Source organism: Vanessa tameamea, chromosome 27, assembly GCF_037043105.1.
Source record: "Vanessa tameamea isolate UH-Manoa-2023 chromosome 27, ilVanTame1 primary haplotype, whole genome shotgun sequence".
NCBI lineage: Eukaryota > Metazoa > Arthropoda > Insecta > Lepidoptera > Nymphalidae > Vanessa > Vanessa tameamea.
Window position 1 is genome coordinate 1,866,611 of NC_087335.1, and position 27,452 is coordinate 1,894,062.

The 27,452-nt window shown below is 32.8% G+C and overlaps 1 protein-coding gene across 3 annotated transcripts in view; it reads left to right on the plus strand.

Annotated features, from left to right (window-relative positions):
• Nucleotides 1–27,452, plus strand: part of LOC113404908 (protein enabled) — an 85,695-nt gene that overhangs the window by 6,414 nt on the left and 51,829 nt on the right. The window contains exon 1 of one of the 3 annotated variants that reach the window (XM_064219310.1): nt 24,118–24,251. The exons of 1 other annotated variant lie outside the window; for it this stretch is intronic. The gene's annotated coding sequence lies outside the window, so the exon portion shown is untranslated. Of the gene's footprint in view, nt 1–24,117; nt 24,310–27,452 lie in introns of those variants that run through there. One more of the 3 variants, XM_064219309.1, reaches the window with a different exon arrangement.

Genomic DNA, 27,452 nt, shown 5'->3' on the forward strand with positions numbered 1-27,452 from the left:
CGTTCATACATCCTGAACGAGGTCGCGGCCCATTTTCATTTATAATATTGAGAGTGCAATGGTGCTGAATTTAACCAGATAGTGCATGGAAAAGTTAAAATTAACTGACTTATTAATAGATATAGTTTAGTCGAAAGTGGTTCAATTTACATAATTCTATTTCTACGAATTGGGCATGATTTTGACCGGATTGAATCGGTCCAATCACCATCAGCCTTGTTCATATGTATATGTGCAATATAGTTATGAAAATGCGGTCTCTATATTGTATATAACAAAATCGTTTCCCGCCGTCTGTACGTTTAGATCTTTTAAAGTACGCAACGGACTTTAATGCGGTTTTCATCATTAAATAGAAGATACGAAGAGGAAGGTTTATGATATGCATAATACTATTGTAAAAAATCTAAACGAAAAATGCAAGAAATTCTCTTTAATTGTACATTTTTACCCGTGTAAAGTCGGGACGTGTAGCTAGTGTACTATAATATGCAAGATAATATGCGTTATCTTCTGTTGTTTTTAAAACATTTGTCCGATTATGACGTAACATTGGTGAGGTGTTCTGCGTTTACCAGTGAAGGTCCTGGCCTGGATGTTATTAGTTAAGTGGAATACTTTTTTATTTTTTATTAAAGATATATTAATAAAGAACTGTTTGGAGTGAATAATATCATAATAATGGTAGAGCTTTTTAAGCCCGTCTTAACCCAGGATGCTGGGGATGCAAAAACCCGGACGTAGACCGTTGGGGCTGCATCGTCGACGGTGGTCGTTGGTTGGATTTAACTTTGCCGTTTCATAGATTCAAGTCAATTGTAAAAAGTACATTGGTAAAGAAGGCATATTACTCGATACAAGATTATATTGATGATAAAAAAGCGTAGAGTTAATGCTTGTTGACTTCCAGGCAGGAGACAAGACATACTTATATAATTGTATTTATCTAACATGACTGTATTTTTAGATGTTGAAAAAGAGTAACTACTGAGTTTCTTGACGGTTCTTCTCGGTAGAATAGAACATTCCGAACCGGTTGTTGGTAGCTTTACTTTAAATAGTTTGTTAAATGACGATTCAAAAGTGCTTGTAAAAGCCTACTTGAATAAAGTATATTTTGATTTTGATGGCTTATGATAATTATTTTAATTTTTTTTTTCAATAAAAATAGAGTATAGAGTAAGTATTGAGTTTCTTGTTTTCTTGGTACCTTAATATTATATATTACTTAGTTATTTAATACTATAAATTGAAAATACAAAAGTGCTTCCAAGTGCCCGCTTGGATGCACTTTTGAATTTTAATGTTATATCTTATGATACATATAACTTTTATCTTAAACACGTTCATCAGTCGTGTGACATAGTATGTACTAGACGTATTGATGTGTCATAATTAATATGCGAAAATAAGGTAAATACAAAATACTGGAATGCGTATTCAAGACTTGATTGTATTGTCGACTTTATTTCAAACGTAAAAGAGACTGTTTTTGTTTACATGTCTTTCGGAATATAAGTTAAATAGATTAAAGCGAATTACTGCGTAAATTGTCGCTTCAGCCTCCAGGTACGTTTTTTGTTAGGGCTTTGTTTATCTGTGTTTCTTTTTTTTGTATCTTTGATAATGTATTTAAATTGAACATCTATACTTATATTAAAAAACAAAGAGGTTGTTTTGGAGTTGAGCAAGGCTTCTATCTGTCTTCTATGTGTGTACGATTTAAAATATTATGCATATTTTTCTTTAGACGGCACCCGACTGAGCTGTTAGCCGCCCGTATATTTAATACTCGCTTTACGCCCGAAGTGCCCATAATTTCCACTTTTCAGAAATGTATGCACCTTCAAACATATATTATCCTAAGTTACCTGTACCCCTGACAAAGTGTATGTAAAATTTTATGATGATCGGTGAAGTATTTAAGACGTGAAAGCGTAACAAACAAACAAATTCACTTTCGTATGTGTAAGGATACCCTCAACAAAGAACATGAAGATATGTTGACGTATTGGCCTAAATGATTTCGATAAATAAACCAGTATTATAAAGACTTTGATATAACACCGCGCGGTAACGAAGGACACGAGAAATGCTGGCAAATAACGGTTAACTTATTTCTGTTATAGGGCATTAACAATGAATTCCTTCGGAGCGAGATTGACTCTTATTTTAGGAATGCGCGAATGACTAACTGTGACGCACGAACGAACCGCTTGATGTTGCAAAAAACACCATAAAACAGAAATTTATAAGTTGACTCCTTTGGTGTTGTTTCTCTGCGAATAATGTTTTTTTTCATTACTCTTAACTAACATTTGAATTTACTTTAGATAATTTGCCAAGTAATCCATGATAGACAAATCATTATTCCTAATGGTTAAAGTAAGTTCGTTACAGTTTGTAAATGTCCCGCTGTTAGGGTAAAGCCTCATCTCCTTTCGAGGGGAAGGGTTGGAGCTTATTTTACAACGTTGCTCCATCGCGGTTTGGTTGATACATATGTCACAGATTCCACACGATTAATGCAGGTTTCCTCACGATGTTATCCATCACCACCATCACACATTAAGCGTGGCATTAAAACTCTGTGGTGCTTGTCAGGGTTTTTTTTATTATTCAATGAAATTGGCAAGAGATAAAAACATTCATAAAAATTCTAGTAACGTCTAACACGAGTATTATTTTTCAAATAAAACAAGTATATGACGAAATGTAAACAAGTCTTATAGCTCGAGCATGTTTTTTTGCGCAATGAGGCGGCTTATTCTGAGGATGCGAAACGTGAATTTCGATTATGGTAGCCTGATGGTACCGTTACAATGTACATCCGAAAAAATGAAGTATGTTTCCTGTATAAACAATATATCGGTAAAACGAGTTGTATCGAGTATTGAACACAAAGCCATAATAAAAACTATTTATGTGAATGGAGACGTGTGTTTATATATTTATTGTTTCAACTTGAACGTCTGGACGGATTAAAAACAAGGCAACGCAAAGGCAAATTTTGTCCCGAAATTTTCTATTTTTAATAAATAAACGAATTGTTATATAACCATGGCAATTATTTCATTACATCTTAGTTACCAAGATTAGCGGTGACGATGTAAACGAAGGTAACTAAACATTGTCAATGTCTATTGTAGTGGCTACAGTAAGGTTGTCCGCCAGTCTGCCTAGCTATTTGAAATAAAAAATACTCCACAAGTTTTCATTGGACTCTCCGACGTCATCTTCATTGAGGTCATTGACACGGAATGTTGTGTGCCAGTTGTCTTCCTTGAAGTGTGGATAGGTATTTTACGGAAAGTTTGACAACTCGTTTTATGATTTAAAAAAAAATTGGGATATATCCAAAGTAATTTGGCTGACGTAAAATTTTCACAAAAAGCCATATAGTATCAATATGGACAGATGCTAATAAATGTATCCAATAATCATATCTTGTATATTTTATGAGGTAACTGATTATGTCAGCGTTTACGGCAAATCATGATTCAAGAGTGGTTATATACGTATTCCAGTAATTTCGTACGTGAGCTTTTAGAGATGGTTCGGTTATACTCGGATTAGACGAAGGTCGGCTTAAATCTAGTGAGCACCAACGAGATTTAGTTTTGGTTAATTTGTATTTATATCGGGGTTTAAGGAAGTAAGTTAAACCAAATTAATGGCAACTTTCAAAGATTGTTTGTATAATAATGTATATTTAAAACAATTTCAAAATATTTTTTCATTTTAGTTTTTAAATCTTGTGAAATGACGACTCTTAAGTAAGAGTTTACTTTAATAATCTATGTAATAAATTATGAGGTATCTTTTGTTTTTGTAATTTGTGCGTCGATCACGAGAAAACTTCTAATAAAATAGCTATGAGACTATAACAAGTCGATGCGAAATTTTCTGTAGATGTTTATTTAATACCCAGTGCAGCGAGGAGCGAACAAAGGTAAACGACAGCTAGTATAATCTATTCTTATAAAATGTAATGTTTTCTTGTCCGTCACTTTACTACGGAGGGTCGTAATGTCGTATGGGTTCGTTATCTTTTCATCCGATTTTGATAGAATATTGTATTTGGAAAACACTAAAAACATACAAAAACAGATTGACTTTATTCGCTGTCCCCGTTATTAACTTTAACGCAATCAGCATGTGCTTAAAAGTAAAACTTTTTCACTTTATTTTTACTGGGTACTACAAAATTAATAAAAGATATTATGCCTTTTTAATTAACGGAAATTTTAGTTCAATCATCGTAATTGTTCATAACGATAAAAATTTTGGACCTCGTCAAGCTGTTTGTCATTCGTGATTCCGTAAGCCTGCGGGATTGGGCTCATCAATCACTTGGATGAATTGAGATGTTTTTGAAGTTATACTTCTCTTGGCGAATCATAAATCGAAGCTGAATTTAGTGAGAAAACTGATTACAGCGTCTGAACTAATCAGAGGATTATAAAAACTAAAAAGGCAGATGGAGCGCACGGAACAGTTAAGTATTAAAAGTGAATCCAAAAACATATTCTGCGCTGAGCTTTGTTGCATGCGATGGCTTACGATAATGTAAAGGTTGTACTTTAAACAAAATAAATACAGCTTAATAAAAGTCGCTTTAATGTTTGATGTCATTTATTATACACAGTTTTCTTGAAGCATTTATCTTTACCATACCTTCTTTGTTTACGTGGTTAACCTTATATAGTTATGACCAAATACAATTGTAGTTATAATAACCACAGACTAAATGAGATGCAAGATAAAAAGAACAACTTTGACAAGAAAAAGCAGTTGTTACTAAATTGGGACGAAATATAGTACCTATTTGCAGTGTTCTGATGTTTTTGATCCCCACATTATATATACTTATATACTTAGATATAAAAGCGAAATACCACTCACTGTTTAATCACGATATCTCAAAAACTATAACAACTGAATGTTACGAAACTCCACCCCCTAAGAACGTAAGACGGGGGTTGGAAGTTTGTTGTATAAATTTCGCGTGGGTAAAGCCGCAGGTTCAGCTGGTTTTATATATAAAAACTAGTCGTTGCTCGCGGCTTAGCTCGCCTTTTGGTGCTTGGTCGTCATTTGTTAGGTGTAAAAAGTATGCCTATATCCTTCCTTGAGGTTAAAGTTTCCTTCATACCAAATTTCATCAAAATCGGTTCAAAGAGCAACAGACAGACAGATAGAGTTATTTTCGCATTTATAATATTATTAAAGATTAAGTACTAGAAAGTTTAGTGGTACTCGGACAGATTTGAAGCCGCTATCTTCGTCATCATCGACGTTTTCTGTCAACTAATCTTATCTCTTATCTAGTTTCCCAGATAGCTCGATGTTCATCGAATTTAATTAAAACTTTGATTGAATTCATCAATCAGCGCAATCTACTTTTTATTCAGTCTAGACATAATGTTAAAAGAAAGTCTTTTTTGTAATGACGGTATTCTTTTTAATCGTAAAATTGAACGTCTGTACAATAACAATGAAAGCAGTTGCTGTAATATTCGTTTCTAGATTTTAAAGGCTATTCAGCGGTTAGGTCTCGCATCTAGTCCATTATTCGTGCAGACAATGACCTCAAACACCAGTGTTGCTAGATCTCTTTGAACGGCGATCTGAAATATTATACATTAGTATTGCTGCCTACGGTAACTTGATTTATTATATTGCTAAAGCAAATTTAATCAAAACGGGATTGTAAGATGTCTATATTATAGTGTACCTGATGTTAAGTGGTCACCACAAAAAAGTATTAATCATTCATTTCCTCGTCAATTAGCCAAGATGTCCGTTGTGGTTGTAGTTGCACTGGCTCATTCATCCTTAACGGAACGTAACAATACTAATTGCTGTTTGGCGGTAGAATGTCGGATGAGTGTATGGTAAACCTGATGGGCTTGAACAAAGTTCTACCACCGTGTAAAGTAAGCCTACTGATTGACGGACTGCGGCACGTTATAGTGTCCGCTCAGTCGTTTTTTTTTCGACTGTTTCGACCATCCTATACGAACAATCGCTCGTTAACGCCTCATTTCTTTTAGAGGAGCAGATTGGATTATCTATCACGCTCTTCCATTGCAGATGAGTAGAGATACACACGTGTCAGAATATCCGACGAATTTCCGAATTATAAATACAAGTAGACACGAGACAATACAGATTCGTACCAAAAATCTGTGGTTGTAATTCAAGATTTTTGACCACTGAGCTATCACAGCTCTATCACACGTTCTAATAGTAAGATCGATTGTTCATAATAATCACTGATTTAGTGTGAGAATTTGTTTTGTAAAAGTAATATATTTTTAACATATTCTCCGCAAATGGTCGGACTAGTTAACACGTGATGTTAACCAGACAGCTCGTCCGCTATATAACGTTGCGATGTTTATAATATTTTATATTGACCTATTTAACGTGAAATGGATGTGTTTATGAGCTATAGTCTGATTTCGTATAAAAATAGTTGAATTTAGAACGTTAAATATGAGCATATTCAACCCAAAGTGAAAATAGAATGGAGTAAATGAAATATTTTTTAGGTTAAATAATATTTTTTTGTAGTAGTATTTCTTCTCTACCCTTAAGCAGTCTGCTGGAAGTTTGTTTTTAAGTAATAAGACATACTGTCTAGTATGTGCGTGCGTAAACCTGTTTTAAATATTGCATTATATATAAATTTTATTTTTTCTTTTTATTCTATAGTTTTACCGAGAAGAACCGCTAAGAAACTCAGTGGTTATTCTTTTCCACCATTCTGATTACATAGTATGTCAATAAAATACTATTAAACATATATACATTTATATCTTCTCTAGAAATCAAGGAAAACGCGCGATTAAGTCTATGTTTTTTATCATAATCCTGTATTGAGTAACATGCCTTATTTGTCGATGTCTTTTTGACATGAGCTATAAATTTTACAAAGTGAAATAAATAAAAATAATAGGCCGTTATTAAAATACTAATATATTTACCCTCTCATTATTATAATATATAGCAAAGAAGTTTATGTATATAATACACGCGCCACGCACGCTTATGAGAAAAGAACGGCGGCAAGCGTTAATGACGGCATACGATTCTGTCTTAGTTTCAAGACCAATATTGCATATCAGAATACTATATACTCTATTCCAACTATAACAGGAAAAAAAGCCAAATAAACAACATTTGACAGCAAATTGACGCGATATCATTGGTCGAAATCATGATTAATCTATGATATTCACAATGGTTTTTCGTAAAAATGGCGTTTTGAACTTAAACGAAACTGTTATCGGAATTTTGGAAGCAAAATTAAAGTGGAAATAAGTCTTTAAGTGCAATAGTGTTGTATTAAAAATAAATATATATTAATCATAAACTGTTAATAGTGCACGATATAGCTGAGTTATTAGTAAATCGCATGAAATACGTAAATCTAAGATTTTTTTTTATCTTTTTTCCAACTTCCATTGGAATATGCTATAGTCTCAATGTCAGACTACAAGTAATATGTCATCTGTAAAGCAACTATGAATAGCAAAAGTAGCGAGCGTTTGTTAGATAATAAAGCGGTTAGTCGATAATGGTATCCGGCATATAGCTATTTTCAACATGATGTATATCACTTCTGAAATTGATGTCTTTATACGCAGCACTTAAAGCGCTAATGGTTTACGAAAACTTGACGTATTATGTCGAGTGAGTCAATGATAGAGAAGATGATAAAACGAGTAAAAACTTTTTATTAAGAACCTTTTTTTTTCTAGATCTTCCTAAGTCTTGTCTTTTTTTAGTGAACACTGCCCATATAAATTGGCGCCGTAAAAAAATCAACTACACTAATATTCCCAATGTCACCAACCTTGGGATCTGAGATGTTTGTGTCTGTAGTTATACTGGCTCATTTACTTCAAACAGGAACCCAACAATATTTTTTGTTGCTTTTTGGCGGTAATATTTATAACGATTGGGTGGTATCTACCTGAAGGTCCATGGACTAAACCCTACTACCTAGTTAAATAGTAGGAATAATAAAATTATTAACCCATTCCTATCTATATGATATACATTGGCTCGTTAATATCTGTAGCTTTATAATCTTTCTATGGGTGTTGGTGTTCAATTATTATCAGATGACCTATTTGATAATGCACCTACCCATATTATAAGAAAAACAAAATCATTAAATATTGTCTAAATATAAAGCCGTAGTCGATTGCACCTGTATTGGTATGATATATGCAAGGACTAATAACATTAGCAGCCTGTTAATTTCCCACTGCTGGGCTAAGGCCTCCTCTCCCTTTGAGGAGAAGGTTTGGAGCATATTCCACCACGCTGCTCCAATGCGGGTTGGTGCAATACACATGTGGCAGAATTTCGTTAGAATTAGACACATGCAGTTTTCCTCACGATGTTTTCTTTCACCGCCGAGCACGAGATCAATTATAAACACAAATTAAGCACATGAAAATTCAGTGGTTTCTGCCTGGGTTTGAATCCGAAATCATCGGTTAAGATGTACGCGTTCTAACCACTGGGCCATCTCGGCTATTATTATGGCCACGAAGGACTAATATTATGATATGATATCTTATATGAATGTCAACAAATATGAAGGCGTATAAGTATTGTCAAACGTGTATTTCAAAGCTTTAAATACGTTTAAAAAACTTGGCGAATTTTTTGCCTGACAACCGTTCAATGCTCGATAATGAAATCGTGCGTGGTCCAAGTGACGGGCGTTAGACTTTACGATCGATAAATGTATTTTCTATGAAGCTTGACAGAAAAATAAGTCTTGTATAATTTGATTGTATTTACAGGAGGCTTTTAATTTGTTTTGACAATTACTTTTTAGTCTGTTATTACTGGTTTTGAATGAAGACTCGATACTAAAATGCTGTTAAATTCTCGTAAATAAATTTTATTTTTTAAGATGAACAGTGAACACTTTTGAAGAAGAAAATAACTATTTTTATATACTAGATTCTTAATTTATTCTTGTAATTAAAGCCCTTTTAATAAGAGAGATTATAGACCATAAAACCTCACCTTTCATCATATAGGCAAATCAGTATAGTTTAGCGCAGTTGAAATCATCCAGAGCAGCAAGTTATATAATATAAAATACTTACACATATCTGATTTATTTTGAATTTGTATATCTCTACATTCTTTTATTTAAATAGCGTACTGGCTGATTCTCCTTGGCCACCACCGCCCATAGAGTTTGGTGCGTTAAGAAATATTAAACATGCTTTACTACCTTGGAAACTACAGGCAAATAGTCTCTATCTTTAGATATATTCTTAGTAAACGAAATCTTCAGCTTTATAATGTTAATAAATTGACAATATGCATAATTCACAAAGTAGTTTCCATTTATATCACAGAAAACTGACAGCACCAGGCCTACTACTAGACAAAGCCTTGACATGGCTATTGTTAATTTTGTTTGTAGAAAAGGCCAAAACGTATGGAAATTATATGTTTTCGATGTATCACGTGATTAACTATTGCACCGTGGTGTGCAACTATGTATTTTCCAATCCACATAAACTCTAATAAAATTTAAATGATTTCATTTTTATAGTGGAATAATCCGGTTACATTTCATGAAATGTATAAAATTAGACGTATAATCCAGGTTTCAGACGTAAGTCAAGTTGAAAATCGTAAAAATATTGTAGGAAGTGATTCACGTAAAAAAATCATATGTACGTTCGTGAGAAGTTCTACATATTCGGCGTAATTAAAAATGGCTTGTAAATCTGTGCAAATAATTAATTACAATAAAATAATTATTATTATAATAAATGTGACTTATTCTTTTTTACTATAGAACACACAAGTTTAAACATTTACAATTAAAATTTGTCATGAAATATACATTTTATAATAAGATAAGGTGTGAAGTTGTCTATTTCGAGCGACTTGACACTTGATTGGCGGTTAAGCGAGCAACTTCATCATGTAGTTTTCTTGCAACACTTTGTGCGCGCATTATAAAAAAAAACATTCTCATAACTTTTTTCATAAAGCGTAAAAAAAGTATAACTTAAAAAAAAAACTAAAATCGCTACCGCTTATGCCTCTCGCCCCTCATTTACAGTTAGGGTCCCGACCACGTCTGTATGATTTAATAGGCTCATCCGTCCGGATATTATCATGACATGTATTAACCGTCGAAATTAAATGCGCTAACTCCACTCTCGAATTACTATGGTAATTGAACGGTTTTTTTAACTGCAAGCGTTTTTTAATTTTTATGCAAATGAATCCTACGTACGTGACGGTTTCTTTAGTATTTGGCAGGTGTTATGTTGATTAGGTATTGTTTTGAGTTTTTATTTGGTCAATGTACTGCGTGATTGTGTTGTGATGTGTGATTATTATATTACGAATACAAGGCTATTATAATAGTTATTTAATACAGTAATTAGATCAGATGCGGTTTCAGATAAGATACGTCAAGTTTTGAAAATGAAACAATTAAAAAAATGAATGCCGTTATTGACATCATTCACAGTAAACGTTTAAATATGTTTACATACTTTGATATTGTTTATGTCATTGATGAAGTAGTCTGAACTGATCCCAAAGACTTAAAGATCCGGGGTGTTTAATTAAAGAATTCATTATTTCTGTCGAGAAAATCTCAGTAGATTTTACGCTCCATTGCCTCGGAACGTAAAGTCGTTGATCCTTAGCCTGTCTCTCTGGTCGTGTAGAGAATAATCGACTTTTAGCGTGACGAAACAGGATTACTTCTGTTGGAGTAGACTTGTGCACTGTAAAAATATGTCCTGCGTAGTTTGATAGTCTCACACTAGGATGGCCAGCTGACATCGCTCAGAAGGACATTATTATAATCGATATTGTCTGATTCTGATTCACCGACTCGACTCACTCTTTCTGTCCGTTTGTATAAAGCTCGATATAAAACGTATGGGTTCATTTCTTCAGAGATTCTATACTAGTAACAAGTCAACATACAACAATAAGTACTACCTTTACGAACCATAAATAAATAATATGTCTTTTTTATGATATAACAATACTGTTAGTTTATATTAATGTTTTAAACTATCGATCGACCCCGGTTTCGCTCGCTTCTAAAGGCTTGTTCGTCATGTGTTATTTGGAATTTTATCAAATTTAGTTCAGTGATTTGGCCATACCAGACCAACAGACAGACAGAGATATTTTCACATTAATAAATAATAATAATAAAACTAGTAAAAGAAAATTGTTGGACCATAATCATTATTGAAAATTTGAGGAAAATAAATATGTTATTCAGTTGGTTGTAGGGCTTTGTGCAAGCTCGCCTCCGTATTAGTATTGTTGTGTTCCAGTTTAAAGGGTCAGTGAGTCAATGTTACTACAACCACAAGGAACATGGCATAACATCTCATTTCCCGAGGGTCGTGGGGCGTTGGCGATGTAAGGGATGGTTAAAATTTAATACAGCGCCAATGTTTCTGATCGCCATTTGCCCGAGTTATATAGTGTTGTATTATAAATAAAGACATATTAATCAAGAACTGTTAGTAGTACACGATATAGCTGAGCTATCATCAAATCGCATGGAATACGAAGGTAAATCTTAGGTTAGTTATGTAGGAATCTTATTTATCAAAACAAATATCCCCAAAAAAAAATACAGAAAGTTACATTTCAAAATTATCTTCGCAAATGTTCTAATATCTTCGAACGAAATCATATAATATTAATCAATTACATATGTATGTGTAAATAATAACACATATCTCGAAGTTGAGAGACACAATTTGGTAATAGCATAGTCAATGATTAGAGATGAGAATTTTTTTTTATGGCATTAGTTGGCGGACGAGCATATGGGCCACCTGATGGTAAGTGATCACCACCGCCCATAGACGAAGGCGCTGTAAGAAATATTAACCGTACCTCACATCACCTATGCGCCACCAACCTCGGGAACTAAGATGATATGTCCCTTGTGCCTGTGATTACACTGGCTCACTCACCCTTGAAAACGGGACACAACAATACAGAGTACTGTTATTTGGCGGTAGAATATCTATATTACATATTTTTTGTAAACTATTATGTAATAAGTATTAATTAATAAAATCAATAATTTAGATATGAGTGTAAATAGAATTCTTTATTTTTCGATTGAACCGAGAACGGCTATCGCGGCATGTCTAAATCTTTTATTTGATTACTAATGTTTATGTATAAAAATGATAACCTCGATATGATTTAATTTTTTCCTTATTAATTATAATATTCTGCTTAATTAATATTCAATAAATTATTTACTTATAAAAAACCATTTACATTATTCTTAAATAATATATATTTATGTTGGTATATAAATATCCGATATCGTTTCATAATGTCTATAAGCTAATATTATACTACAACTAACGCCATCTACCGGCTAAGTTACTCTCAGATGTATCAAACAGCTGTCGAATAGGTAACACAATACAACGACATACGAAGTACTGTGAGTTTAAATCATGTGGAAGAGTACGAAGCCGGTCAAGTTCGTTGTTGCCAACTGCCGTTATATTGTGCCAATGGTATGAATTTAAAAAAAAAAAAGCAAAAATGTTAATACTTTTTCGTTAATGTTTAATAAGTAATACCGATGAATGAATTGTAGACATAATATATGTTTAAATTTAAAAAGATTCATGTACTTATGTGTACGCGCGTGCAAAGTTCTACTTGTTTCGCTTATAATTAAAATAAAATAATAATAATGTACTTATTAATAATAAAATAATTGTTATTATAATGATAAATGTAATTTCTAACACTTAGTCACAAATTGAAACATTAGCAATTTAATTTTTAATAAAATAAACATTGTAAATGTAAGGTATGAAGTTTTTTATTTCGAACGACTTGAAATACAAGTCATGTAATTTTCATGTGTTTGCGTGCATCATAAAAATTAACTTATATTTTTTTATGTTTATAAAACTTAACAATTCAAAACCAATGAAATAGAGAAGGGAACATCTTGGAATTATACTGAGCCCAACGCAAAAATGAATCATCTAAATCGGTTCGAAAAAACAAAGTCTTACTCGCTTTACCAGCGAGAGTTGAAATGTTGAAATTCCAATGCAGTTTGTATTTATTTTTCATTTTAGCAAATGACGCTTCGTAGTTCTTCTCTCGGCGTTGCTTCCCCTTGTATGATTAGCAATAACTACCAATCTAACAAATAAATCCATTTGAATATTTAGAAGTTATGGATCTTTAAATGTCTCCCCGTTTAGGTAAGCACACACTTGCAGGAGGTTTTAAGTTTATTTAATCACATTTTTCCAATACATTCTGATGGATACACGTCATGAGAAAAATGTTCATCCGTGATTTTCCTTAACCGCTGAACACGACGTGAATATTTACTACTATTGGTAATATTAACAGTCCATGTTAGTTTAAGATGTCTCCACTTTCCAGCAACCTAAAGTTGTACATGTATTGAAAGCGCCATGGAAACACTAGAATAATTCATAGCTTTTAGTCGGTTTGAACTCGCGACCCTTGTACGACCCTTGTTCTATTGAAATGCAACGCTATTCATTTGAAAATCGCTCGAGGTGTCTTCTGAACGTGAATGTTTTACTTGCTTGTGACTTTGTTTCGTACGTTCGTCTAATTTGAGCTCTATGTGTATCAGAATCGTGTGTGGGAACCAAGGGAGGGTTGTAATGAACTGAACGGATGTTAAAGTAACCTTTAATCCCACTGATGGGCTAAGGCACCTCTTTTAACATAATGTTGGGAGCTTATTCCACCTGTCTGCTCAAATGCTGGTGGTTGGATATATGTGGGAGAATGTCTTCCAACTTACTCATGGCAGGAGATGTATTTGGAAGCATGTAATCTATGTATCTGTGCCCGTTTGAGAAGATCACGGATCTTCGGTTAAGTTCTACATGTTTAAGTATATTAAATAAAATATTGACTGTTTTTTTTTTACTTTAATAAATGAAAATACTTTAATTAAACTCAGATTAATTTCTGTTTATGATTTCATCTCACGAATTCGCATCCAATATTTTAGTATCAGATGTTAAATCTTCTTAATTTTCTTTGAAATTGCGCTTGATAAGCGCTTCGTACAATGTTTCATATTGAATAACGCCGTGTTCACACTGAAGTATAATATTTCAGTGAAGATTTTGCCTCATTATGTTGTTTATTTACAGATTTAGTGGATATTTGTTCATAGATAATATTAGCTCACCTTTCTATGGTAGCTATGATACTGAAATATATTTAAAATATGTAACGTATTAAGCAGTTAGTATAACATACTCATTACTAGTCGAAGAAAAATTACTAAAGGTTCGAAAAAGAAAATATTCTATACCTGTACAGAGCACCATATAATGAGATGTATTATATAATTTTTAGAAAAAATGGGACTAGTAACTTGGTGAGTTTTATCGATTTTCCTCCTTAACAAGAAGCTTTTCGCCTACCAGCGTTTCAGGTTGCACCATAGTCTTACGGAACAATCTTTTCGCCAGTATCTAGGTTAGTCTCATTTGAGCTAAGTGTCTAACTTCAATAGGCATCTCTGGAAGCTTGGGAATGTCTTAATTGCTGACTCTACAGATTTTCTTGTACTGTTTTATATCATGTTTATATCATATATTTTATATCATATCATCGTTACAAAATGTTATCGATAAATAATGTTTTGTATTAAAAGAATGGAGTAATGAGGTACCTAGATTTTTTTTTAATTTGTGAAAGGTACTAGCAGTCCTAACTTCGTACGGGCGATTCCAATCAAAGTTCGACCAAGCGAGATCGATTTCAACCATCCAGGGACCAAATCGAAAACAGACAGAATAATTTAAAACTTGACAAAACTGCTCTACTTCTAGTGATAACTACACTTCGTAATATATTATTAAATTGTGATATAATAGACAGGGCCTAGACGAGAGCTACCCAATAAACACCCAGTATGTCAAGACCCTTATGTGGTATGATGACTCGTCGGTATATGGAACGGCTCATGCCCCAATTCCCAGTCGCGTTTAATTTCCTTTCCGCGTTATTGAAAAAAAATATCACGAATTTATATGCGTTTTAAAACTGTTTTTTTTTTCTATGTGTATACAAAGTTGATAACGCTTTGGTGATGTAAGGAATGGTTACAATTTCTCACAGCGTCAATGTCTATGAGCGGTGGTGACCACTTACCATCAAGTGGTCCATTTTTTATAACATGAGAATGCTATAACATATGCTGCGTCAAAAGACTACCGTTGTGGTGTTTTTTTGATGAGATTTCCTATGTATACGGCTAGTTCTATATAAACTGTTTTGTAATTTTTTTATATAGGTAAATGAAGCATGGTTTATTATTTATGGAACGAAATTTACCGTCGCGGCTTACGATAGAGCTAGAAATCGCAACGTAAGAAAAATATCGTTATCCAGCCTACCTTTCCTTCTCATGCGGTTCTGTACATTCTTTATCAACATGTTCTGACATGTATAATTAACCAATGTAGCCATTAATGCCTTATATTTTGTTTATTTTTTTGATTTTTTTCGTTTAATTATGTTTAACTTTATTCATAATTGTTTAAGATTTCCCTTTATTGATCTCATAAATTGTATAATGTTACCTATTTGATTTTATGTATGTTAGTCTTTTTTTTTTTAATTTTAATAACTGTGTTATTACTATCAGTGGAAACTTAGCTGATGTATTTAATATTGTATATTTTTATGCCATAAGTGTCACATCATTGTTTGTTTCCCTAAAATAAAATAAAAAAAACATATACGGATCCGTGTAATAATAATATTTAAATTTATATTTAGTTTTAATTCACACGGAACTTTAATAGCAAATTTATTGCTAGTCGTTTAATAATTCTTAATTTATTTATTTGTGTGTTTTTTTAATATTAATATATAATATACAATGAAAACGACTTAGTTTCAATCGGGTGTCAAATGACACGTCTCGTTACTGTTAAGCTTCTCGGAATATGAACCTGCTATCATCGCTTGAAATCGTCGTGTTCTATCTACCATCTCGGCGTATCACTTGGGACAATTTTTTAACTCTGGCTCACTCACCCTCCAAACCAGATCACAACATTAAGTATTGCCCTACCCCCAGTAGAATATGTGAGTATGTGATACATACCTAGACGGGCATGTACTTAAACCTAACACCATGTAAGACTCTGTATAACTCTGTCTGTCTCACGCTTGAACTGCTTAACCGATTTAAATGAAATTTGGCGTGGAGATAGTTTGTGTCCCGGGGAAGGACTTAATGACTCACTTTTGTAATTCGAATAGGTGAAATGGAAGTAGGTGATAGTTTGTGTGCTATAGGTTAAGTTTTATAAACGTCCCGCGTAAAGCACCAGTTTCAGCTAGTATTACAATAATTAAAGAAAAATTTCATAATTATAATCACTTTATCATAATAGAGTCACACCCTGTAAATGCTTGTGATAAAATTGGCATATTTTCATTTCAGATTTAAGTATCGGTTCAACCATCCAACCAAACAGCCTGGGCAAAACTGGGAGTCCAAACATATTATCTGATACTATAACAATAGTATATATATAATAAAATTGGAATGTCTGTTTGTAATATTAAAGTAACTAGTAGCGTTTTACTAAAAGCATATGTATGTATACACGGTACATATACCTAGATAACATTTTATACTATTTTTGTCTGTCTGTCTGTTTGTTCCGGCTAATCTCTGGAACGGCTGGACTGATTTTGACGGGACTTTCACTGGCAGATAGCTGATGTAATAAGGAGTAACTTAGGCTACTTTTATTTAAGCACGCACGCGGTCGCGTCGGTCAAGTCGGGGGCACAGCTAGTTTGATATAAAAGTACCCATGCGATTTACCCACTCAACTATTACGGTAGTTAGTGATAGCAGTTTTGAATGTAGGTTAATTTAAAAGGCACTTTAATTACGCAATATACGATTATGTACTGTAAAATAATTTATTATGATTAAAGTTTTATGAAAATTAATGTTTTCTACTTTTTTTTCAGGTAATTTAAATTTGATGGCGTTTCTTGTTGTAAGTTTTGTGCTGTAAATATATTTATATATTTATTTTATTATTTTATATATTTAGCTCGTCAGTAGTTGTATGGAAGTCAAGAAGAAAGTAACCATGGCGTAATTTTTTTCGCGAATTAGAGTTCTTTTGAGTTGTCTTCGTAATTTGACTCTCGATTTGTGACGTCAGCTTCGACATAGAAACATGAAGTTTTCTGAAGTTGATGAGTTGTTGTTTAGAAATTTAAAGAATAAATAACATTTCTATTGAGAATTTTTTTTTTACATTATTTTAATACAGATTTATACCCTTAGTTAAATAATTAATTATACCCTTTCAAAGGCGGGTCTCGTTTCTAAAGCGTCTTAGTAAATATAAACCGAAGATCCTCAACTATAATATAGTTTACGATAAACAGAAGCTTTTTAAGATATACGAATGACCTCAGTTAACCCCGCCGTGAAACAAATTAGTTCTAGACGTAATCGCAGCCTACAGATAGTACTTTATCTAAGTAGCGACCTAAATGTGCATTTGTATACGTATACGATTTTCAACCTTATTTCTTAAATCATAGGGCACACGAATTTACTGAGTTTCAGTTACGTACAACGTGACTATGCACAGTCTTTGTAAATGCAAGCAAAAATAGACTTAAATGTGACGATTTTAAGTTATTTTTTCATATGTAGTTTTTTTATTTTATGATTAATGTTAGTAGTCTTTCAGTATAATTTGTTTTCATTATAAATATCAGATAAAGTTTTATTTTGTACTTTTCATGTTTTTTTTTTTTCTTCTTTAAATGGGAACGTAAATTATTTTTTGTAAGGTGTCAGTTCATTTTGTAATTTACTCTGTTGCCTGAATTTTAAATATAATAATAATACAATATGACTAGAATAAGGATCTGTATAGAACTTTTCGATTGAAAAACAAACATAAAATTTTCTTGTTTTTCCGGCTAGATATGTTGATATTGTCAGTTTATCCCTACTATAATAGCCAAGTATTTCGCGTATAAACCTTCCTCTTGAATTAATCTGTTAATTGATGAAACCAAAAAAAAAAAAAAATTAATATTTGAATCGTGCTATAATTTTTTTTTTATAGTACCTAGTACCTATATGGTTTTCAAAAATAATTTAGTGTTAAGAAAAGAGACGTGATCATTATAGTTTATCAGAAAAACTAATGTCTTTTCTGTAACCGATCATCTTGAGTATTTTTTTAGCATAAGTAGGATTGGTGAGGATTTTTGATATATTTTTTTATCGACAACAATAGCCCAATCGGTTCGGATCGAATCTGCAATTTCATATCTCTAGCCTGATTGTCAACCATTGCGCTAATAACGCTTATTATGTTTAATTGACTATATAAATATTATATTAATGTGCACAAGAACTAATATGTGATATTTTAAGTGCCTTATCATTGACCGATACGTAATCTCAACTTGTCTGTTAATGATTAGTAGTAATTAGTTAATCATTATATATATCTGTAATATTTACTTTAATATATATATATACATAATACTCGTAAACGGCTATTAAACGAGCTACACTTAAAATATGCAGTATAGCTGATAAGAAGACAACCCCCGTAGACATTTTGATACTGTAAATTATATTAACGATCCCTTCCATCGTCAATGTGCCACCAACCTTTGGAACTAGGGGTCGCCACAAACGAGCCACCGGCCACAAACACAAAACGCCGCCACATTTTTTATGGACTCGTTGATTGTAGCGTTTAGTGGCCACCGGCGTCAATGGTGTGCGGGACCGAGATGTTATGTCCCTTGTGCCTGTTTGGCTGTTTTTACATTGGCTTTGTCACTCTTCTAGTTGAAATACAATCCGACACGACTGGAAAAAGTTCAGGAGCAGCACCAACATTTTCACCAACCTGCTTACCGAGGCGCGGGAGTGTACACGCTTTCAACTGCTACTATGATTTATTTCTTAGAATAACCCTTAGACTGTTTTTATCGGTCTGACCTTGGATTTGAACTCAGAGCCTCGGTATCTGTGACTTTATAATTAGCCCTTAAAATCTACAAGATAATCCAAGTTAAATCTGCCTCACACAACTACTCTGTGGAACCAGCTTTCGCCGGCGGTTTTACCGAACCGATACGACTTGGGAACCTTCAAGAAAAGAGCGTACTCCTTCCTGAAAGGGCGGCAACGCACCTGCAAGCCCCCCGGTGTTGCAGATGGCCATGGGCGGTGGTAGTCACTTTCCATCAGGTGAGCGTGCTGCTCGTTTGCCACCTCTAACATAAAAAAAAAAAAAATAGAACTGCCTCATTGGTAGACACTAACGTTAGAGAGGGTTGTCTTGTTTTCTTTAATGTTATTGGATTTTAAGACTATATATTACACATTGTTATAATCAAAGGAATACAGATTTAATCCGAATAAAACAGCAAAGCATAACTAGTATTATGATAAGAAACCAAATCCTTAGTATCAATATATTAAACATTTAAAATTAAACTTCATATCTTCAATCTGTCCCCATATTTAGCACATATTAAAAAATAAAAGTATCTCTGATTGCCGCTCATTACACGCTTTGAAAATTTTTCAACTTCTAAATGTTGAACGCAACCTAGCAACCGACAATTATTAAATCACACGCGTGACACGACAGCCGCTTCCTCTCGCACCGGATTCATCTCAATAAAAGTTTTGTCACAATGTAAACTTTGTCAATGATTAAAAGTATATTTAGATGTGGCACTGAGTTGTAGAGGTATTCTGTAAGAAGAAACTCGAAACTCACCTCAGAACACGAGCGTGAAATGTTAGAATGTGATATGCGACATTTACTATAATAATTACAAATTTTAATTTATTTAATTGTAAGTCGGTTGTCAATATTTCACGATTGAGATACGAAGTGAGTTTTTACAGGATCGCACTAATGAGCTGTGATCTTCGAAACTTGTGTTACTTGTAAAATCAACAAAGCAACTTACTGAAATTTATATTTATATTACTGTTAGCTTTTATAATAAACTATTCCAACCACAGAAGACTAAAGACATATAAACAATTTTGACGTTTAATTGACGCCACATCATTGGTCAAGATCTTGAATGATTGTTTTATGTTATATATTATGGATTCCCGAAAAATGGCGGGTTGAGTGTCGGCGAAGCTTCTATTGGTTATTTAGATGTCAAATTGAAGTGGATTTAATTCGTTTAGTAAAATATTATTGTATTATAAATAAATACATGCACCCCTCAGCGCTCAGTGGCGCGCCTTGGGCGAGGCTTCGTCCAGCAGTGGAATAATACAGGCTGATACATGCTGATCATGCTGATGATCATGAAGATTTGTTTATCTCTACTTCTTCTTTAATATTGGAACTGTATCTATTGGATAAAGTATTATTATAAATATGAAAGTAACTTTGTCTGTTGCTTTTTCACAGCCAAACTACTGAACTGAATTTGATTAAATTTGTCAGTAAGTATGAAGCTCCAAAAAAGTGCATAGGCTATTTTTTATGTCTAGTTGCTGAAGACCAACTCCCTAAAACGCGAGCGATACCGCGTTAAATAGTATCCTATATATTTATTTTAATCCTATAAGGGCTCGACGATATGATGTTTCGCAAATCACACATTCTTTATTTTTGTCATAACAAAGAAGTTCTATGCAATTATTAAATCGTCTTTACGTTTGCTTAAGAAGAATTTCAATGAAATTATCTGCTTAATTACAATGATGTATTTCCCGGAGTAATATCGGTTCCTTTCCCAGTTGTGTCAATGATTTAAATAAGTGACTAGTGAGTACATAAGACTGGTCTGAACTGTACTTGTAACAATTCGGCTAAGTCCTCCCTTTTTTTTGAGCTGAAGACTTGTTATTTATTTGACCACGCTGTTCCAATACATGCACTAGATGAATTTTAGATACTAAATACGTCTACTCGGAGTCGAACTGGGATCGTGCGATTATGATTCACGTGTTCGACCTACTGTGCTACCTTGTATATTAGAAGTTAATTGTTTGACCCTAATCCATGATAAGTGTAGGTATTACGGACTTAAATGTAATGTAATAATTGAATTTACTACTTCTGAACTAGCTACACGTCACGGGTTTACATTAAGAGGACTACAAGAGCTAAGTGCCCTTGAGAATCGCACGCACACACTTACAAAATCGACAAAAACGGCAAGCCCGGGAACTAAGGGTTAAGCGAGGTAACGAGGTTACGCCCGAATATTTTTATAGATGGCGCCAAACCGAGCGAAGTAAGATCAATCATAAATCTCATAAAAAATAGATAGGACAACAGAATTGTTTTTATTTCTTTCGATGTTAGTTAACAAATGATTATAAAATAAAACTGATTCAATTAAACTTAAAATATTTTTATTTATATTTGGTACTACAAAAAAAAATATTTAGTGTTAATTTTTTTATTAAAATTTTTTATTGAATGTCACTTGTATGTATGAATGTATATACATATGTCCTGGAATCTTGCAATCAATATTATACCCACTTCCACTGATGCTATGGAGCTGAAAGTTGACACACATATTTAGTCTCGATGACAATGCACGATTCATGAATTGCTGCCATATTCAATCCAATATGGCGGACGTTACAAAAAAATTAAAATTTTTGAATTACGTACAAATGACACTTCTAATTATTCGAGTTCTCTGGTTCACAGCAATTACATTTTTTTTTTATACGACCATACTTTTATTTTATTATTAAAATTAGTTCATACATAACTTTAATTCCTATTATAAACAAAATCGATAAAATTAAACTCTTACGCAATATAAATAGCTTCCGTGTTATTGTTTTCGACTTTCTTTATTCTGTAAAAAATAAATATATGTATTATGTGATTAAAAAATATGTATCTAAATATGCCCCATAGTACTTTTAGTGATAAATATCATATTGCTTCAAGTTCATGGGGATCGAATGTTGTCACTCTCAATTGATGTTTTCCTTACTTTCACCAAATACTCTATCGTAATATTTAAAGAATAGCTCGAAAAATCTGATTCTATGCGAACTGATTGCACATTTTTTCTAATAGATGTTTTCAATATTCATAATTTATAAAAAAATATATATGTTTACTAATAAAATACTCTTACCTTTTAATATCGTTCATATGTATGTTCGGCGCTTAATTTACATAAAAGTTTTTCAGTTTTCCACACGCGTTTCACTTTATTTCCCATATTTACACAATTAAAATTTATAACAAATATGTTAATATAAAAACAAATGCCTAATTACTACTACACTATTTTAACTTAATATATTTATTTACAAGAAAGAATAATATTTATTATAAGAAAACATGAAACAATAAATTTACAATTAAAATTACAAAAAAATAGTAACTAGTAACTTAATGATGCGGCGAAAAGATCGACACGTCTGTATAGCATCAGGCTTCGGCCGGCAATGTCTGTACACGGCGTTTAGGCACACATGCGTACGCATTTTGTTCGAAAATAAGAATATCTGATTTTAAAAAAATCTATTGATTTTACTAAAAAAGTAACACAAAGGTAAAGTAGTATATTGCTTGTAGAATAATCTGACAAAAAACCAGAATTATTGAATGTATATAAGTATAGTTATTATTTGTTAAAAGATTTTTTTTAGAGGTAATTTTGTGATTTTTTTCTATCGTACCAAATTAATTACATCATGTTTTTAAAATAACAAATAACTAGCATGTATCCTGAAGATTATCATATATTTTCATTTTGTTATCATATGTTTCATTCATATTCATGTTTCATTTCAATTTTCATTTGGTTTACTGCATTGGATCATATACTTTTTTACATTATAAAACTTGCATTTAGCTCATGTAGTCCCCTTAAACGTTTTGTATCGGACGGCCAGCATACTAACCACTGATTTGTTTTTTAAATTATTTTATTAGTTCCAGAGATAATCTCTACATACAACCAAACAATTTTTACCTCTTCATAATATTAGTATAGATATGCATTTTATTTCAGTGAATACTTACGTTAAAAAATAAACCTGTGCAAAATTTCAGCGTTCTAGACGCAGTAGTTTTGCTGTGCGTTTATTAGTAGAGATTTAAAATAATTAACCGCTAGATGGAGTAACTGTTAACTCTTTAACATATCGCAAATAATCTTTAGTCAGATAACTTTTATATGTTGCTTCATAATTGATTATCTAGACAACGCATCGGAGCGGAACATGGCTCATTTCCTTTCTGAGAAAATTGAATTTATATCAATGTAATTCGTATTAATAAGAGTTGAATCGTTTTTGGTGTGGAAAGAGATTATTTGTAATGGCAACATTTTAGCGTGGTCAAATTAATTTCATACTGTTTTTGTCTTCGTTCGATGTAGTATTGAATTAAAAAAATACTCAGTTCCATTAAATCGTGTTTGATTATAACGCGTGATTTGTGGAAAATATTATTTAACAGCCTGTTAATTTCCCACTGCTGGGCTAAGGCTTCCTCTCCCTTCGAGGAGAAGGCTTAGAGCATATTCCACCACGCTGCTCCAATGCGATTTGGTGGATACACATGTGGCAGAATTTTGTTGAAATTAGACACATGCTTCCTCTGACACAAGGTTTCCTCTAATATTTTAATAAAAATTCAATTTTTATTGCAAACAAAAATTTATGCTGAGGGGAGGTTTAGTATATGTCTTATACTTGTCTAAGTGATATACTTTATGTATACTATATGTACGGTCGTATTGTCCTATTAATATTATTTCTATTTATTAATAAAAACATGAAATATCAATAATAATATGTTTTGTCCGCATTTGTCTCTCAGAGGAAAGTCGAAACAATAACTAAATTAACTTTATATAATCTATGTCAAAATATAAACATTACCTCGATGCGGTATAAACAGATCAAATGTTGTCTCTTTCTGTCGCCGTACATCCCTCTCACATCCGTCCGATGTTTACAATTTCCCGCTCTTAGCAGCTACTATTGCTAGTGGCCCGTGATTACTTCGCACGCGCGGACGTATAGATAGTCGATCGATAGATCCTTATACGTTTTCTGTGACTGTGTTTTGATACTGTGACAAAACTCCATTGTGTTTGTGGAATGCAATCGTGATTATTTATATGTGATTGAATAATTTTGATGGTTTTATGATATGAATGGGTTCTTTGACATATATTAAGGTTTTTTTTTTTTTTAATTTTTAAATAGGATTTGCGTACTGGCAATTTGGTAATCTTAATGTAATTGGTCACCACCGTCCATGACATTGGCATTGGTAACCATCCCTTATAACGTTAAAGCGCTACCAACCCTGTGAATTAAGATGTTATGTCCCTTGTTCCTGTAGTCACCCTCGCGCCCTCGCGATTTAAACTGGAACCATTTTAAGTATTGTTGTCGAGTGTGTGGTACCCAGACGGGCTGCCAACAAAATAATTTATTTTGTAGTTACATTAATGTTTTATCAAACTTCAAACGTATGTACATATAAATGGGTCACTAGTTTCTACAAATGTTGGTATATGATAACAAATACAATATAATGTTGTTTTGTAAAAAGATAACTAATCTACCAGTTTCCTATATTTATTTATGAAAAAAAAAATGAACTTATAATATAAATTAATTAAAACATTTTAACTCGTCAAGAACTTACTGTAGTTTGAAAATAACTATACGTTTTTATTCAGCTTACAGTTAACTCGACAGTAAAACATTCTCACCTGTCCAATTAAACATTCTATGGTTAAATATTTAACTTAATAAAGCAGATAAATTGAACCTTATTTCTTGTATCATAAGACATCGTATTCGAAATGTTAAATTTGAAAGAATATTCAATCTTATATCGTAAGCTGCAAGTAACTGTATCTTTAAAAGAGTTTAATAATATTTTTATAAAGATACATGGTTTTTCCGTCGGTTTCGCCTGCGTTTGAGGGGTAACACGAAGCATATATATATTATCTCTCCTGCGTAGTTCCCGTGAATTTAATATATGAATACGAAATAAATATATTGGAATTGTCTCCTTATGTCTTTTTCAGTAACGTACATGCAATTTTATGATGGTAGGTCCTATAGTTAAGACGTGAAGGCGTAACAAACACACGCTTTTATAATATTCGCATTTACAATATTGATTCAGATTGTAATATTAAAAAAAAAGTCTAGAGTCAAAAATATTTACAATGATAACCATTGATCTTGAACGTTCTTCGGATATCCTTATCGAATGTCGCCAAGTTTTAGTTTTCGGCTAAAATACAGGACAGCCATTGTTTTCTTGTAATAGTTGGCTTGTATATTGACAAAATCATTAGTGTTATAGCTGGTCTATTAAAATAAATACTTCGATATAAAGATCTTTCAAGATCTCGCACTGCCATTACATTCTTACTATATAAACATATATAGCTTATATATAGCTATATCTATACAAAACACAGGTTAGAAAAATTTCGGTTTCGATTTCGGTTATGGGGGGGCACATATCTTACACGGTTTTGTTTGAATGATTGGCATTCTTAGCGGTAGGGCTTCATGTAGGACTTTTTGGGTACCGCCCAAACATTATAACTTAGTAATTTCTATTTTTGATATAGTTAGTCCCCAAAGTTATTGGCGCATTGGTCATGTAAAGAAAGGATAATATTTCTTGCAAAGCCAATTTGGTCTGGACGATGGTGACCATTAACCATCAGGTGGCGCAATTGCTAGTTAATCTGTCTATTATAATAATATAAAATAAAACTGGAAATGCTGACAGTGAAATATAAAAAGTATGTCTTTAGTGAGCTAAACAAATATTAAGCAACCTTTCACCACTTGTAGGCTAACTTAACATTCAAAACTAATTGTTATTCCGGTTGCTTAATCTAAAACTGAAACGGTTTTGGCGTAACTCATTGACACGCCTAGGTCAAAGCTATAGGCTTTTTTTATGGCATTGGTTGGCGGACGAGCATATAGGCCACCTGATGGTAAGTGGTCACCACCGCCCATAGACAAAGGTGCTGTAAGAAATATTAACCATTCCTTACATCACCTATGCGCCACCAATCTTGGGAACTAAGATGTTATGTCCCTTGTGCCTGTGATTACACTGGCTCACTCACCCTTCTAACCGGAACATAACAATACAGAATACTGCTGTTTGGCGGTAGAGTATCTGATGAATGGGTGGTACCTACCCAGACGGGCTTGCACAAAGCCCTACCACCAAGTAGGCTGTTCTATTAACTAAGAAATTTTATATTCTGTTTTTATAAGATCATATCTTTTAACTATGTTTGGGTAGGGTTTTGTGCAAATCCGGCCGGGTAGAATCCATCCCATCACCTACTTTATATATATTCTATCGCCAAACAGCATTTTTTACATTAGCGACCTGTAAATTTCCCACTGCTGGGCTAAGGCCTCCTCTGCCTCTGAGGAGAAAGTTTGGACTTAGTAATGTTGTGTTCTGATTTAAAGGGTGAGCCAGTAAGTAAGTAACTACGGGCACAATGGACCTAATATCATAGTTCCCAAGGTGCTGGTCTATAAAACACAGATCAGTCGGTACATTACCTAGTCTGCCTATCTGTATAATAATGAAATTAACACATTAGTTACATCAAATCTATTACTTTAATTTAATGCGTATATTATAAGCAAAGTTGATTAACGAACATATATAGCATTTCAATTACATATTTAATTACATAAATGATAACATTCGTATTGTTATAGTCGAGTTTGTTATGTGTTTAAATGATGATAAATCACTTTGGTAAATACGAGGACGTAACAAACTAAATAAATTAATGAAGTTATTTCCCAGATATTAATATTGTTTAAATAGTTTATTATTTTGTACCTATTACTATTATACGTAGACATTTATAAATTTTAAAAAAGTGGTCTGCCATATTGTTTTTTATTTCATCACCATTATCGTTAACGATAATATTTTGTCTTAAATAATAGTACTATTTTGAGGGTCTTAAAAAAAAATGTCAAAAATGACTTCGTTCCGTAGTGAGGCGTTATTTGAACTCGAATAATATTTTTTTTAAATATTTATTATTTAAATAATTTAACCCTATTTCTCCAGACGATTTGGTGTGTTGAGAAAAATAACATAAGGCAGACGTGTTATCTTGCTAAATGCTTAACACATCGTAAATTTTCGACCGCAATAAGGTAATCACAGGATTGAATACGGCCTTTTTAAGGATGAATGCGTCTTGTTTATAAAGCTAGCCTTTGACCTTGAAAATAAATTTATGCCGCTTTAGCAAAGGATTGGTCACGAAGGTTATATCGTATTCTGCACTTG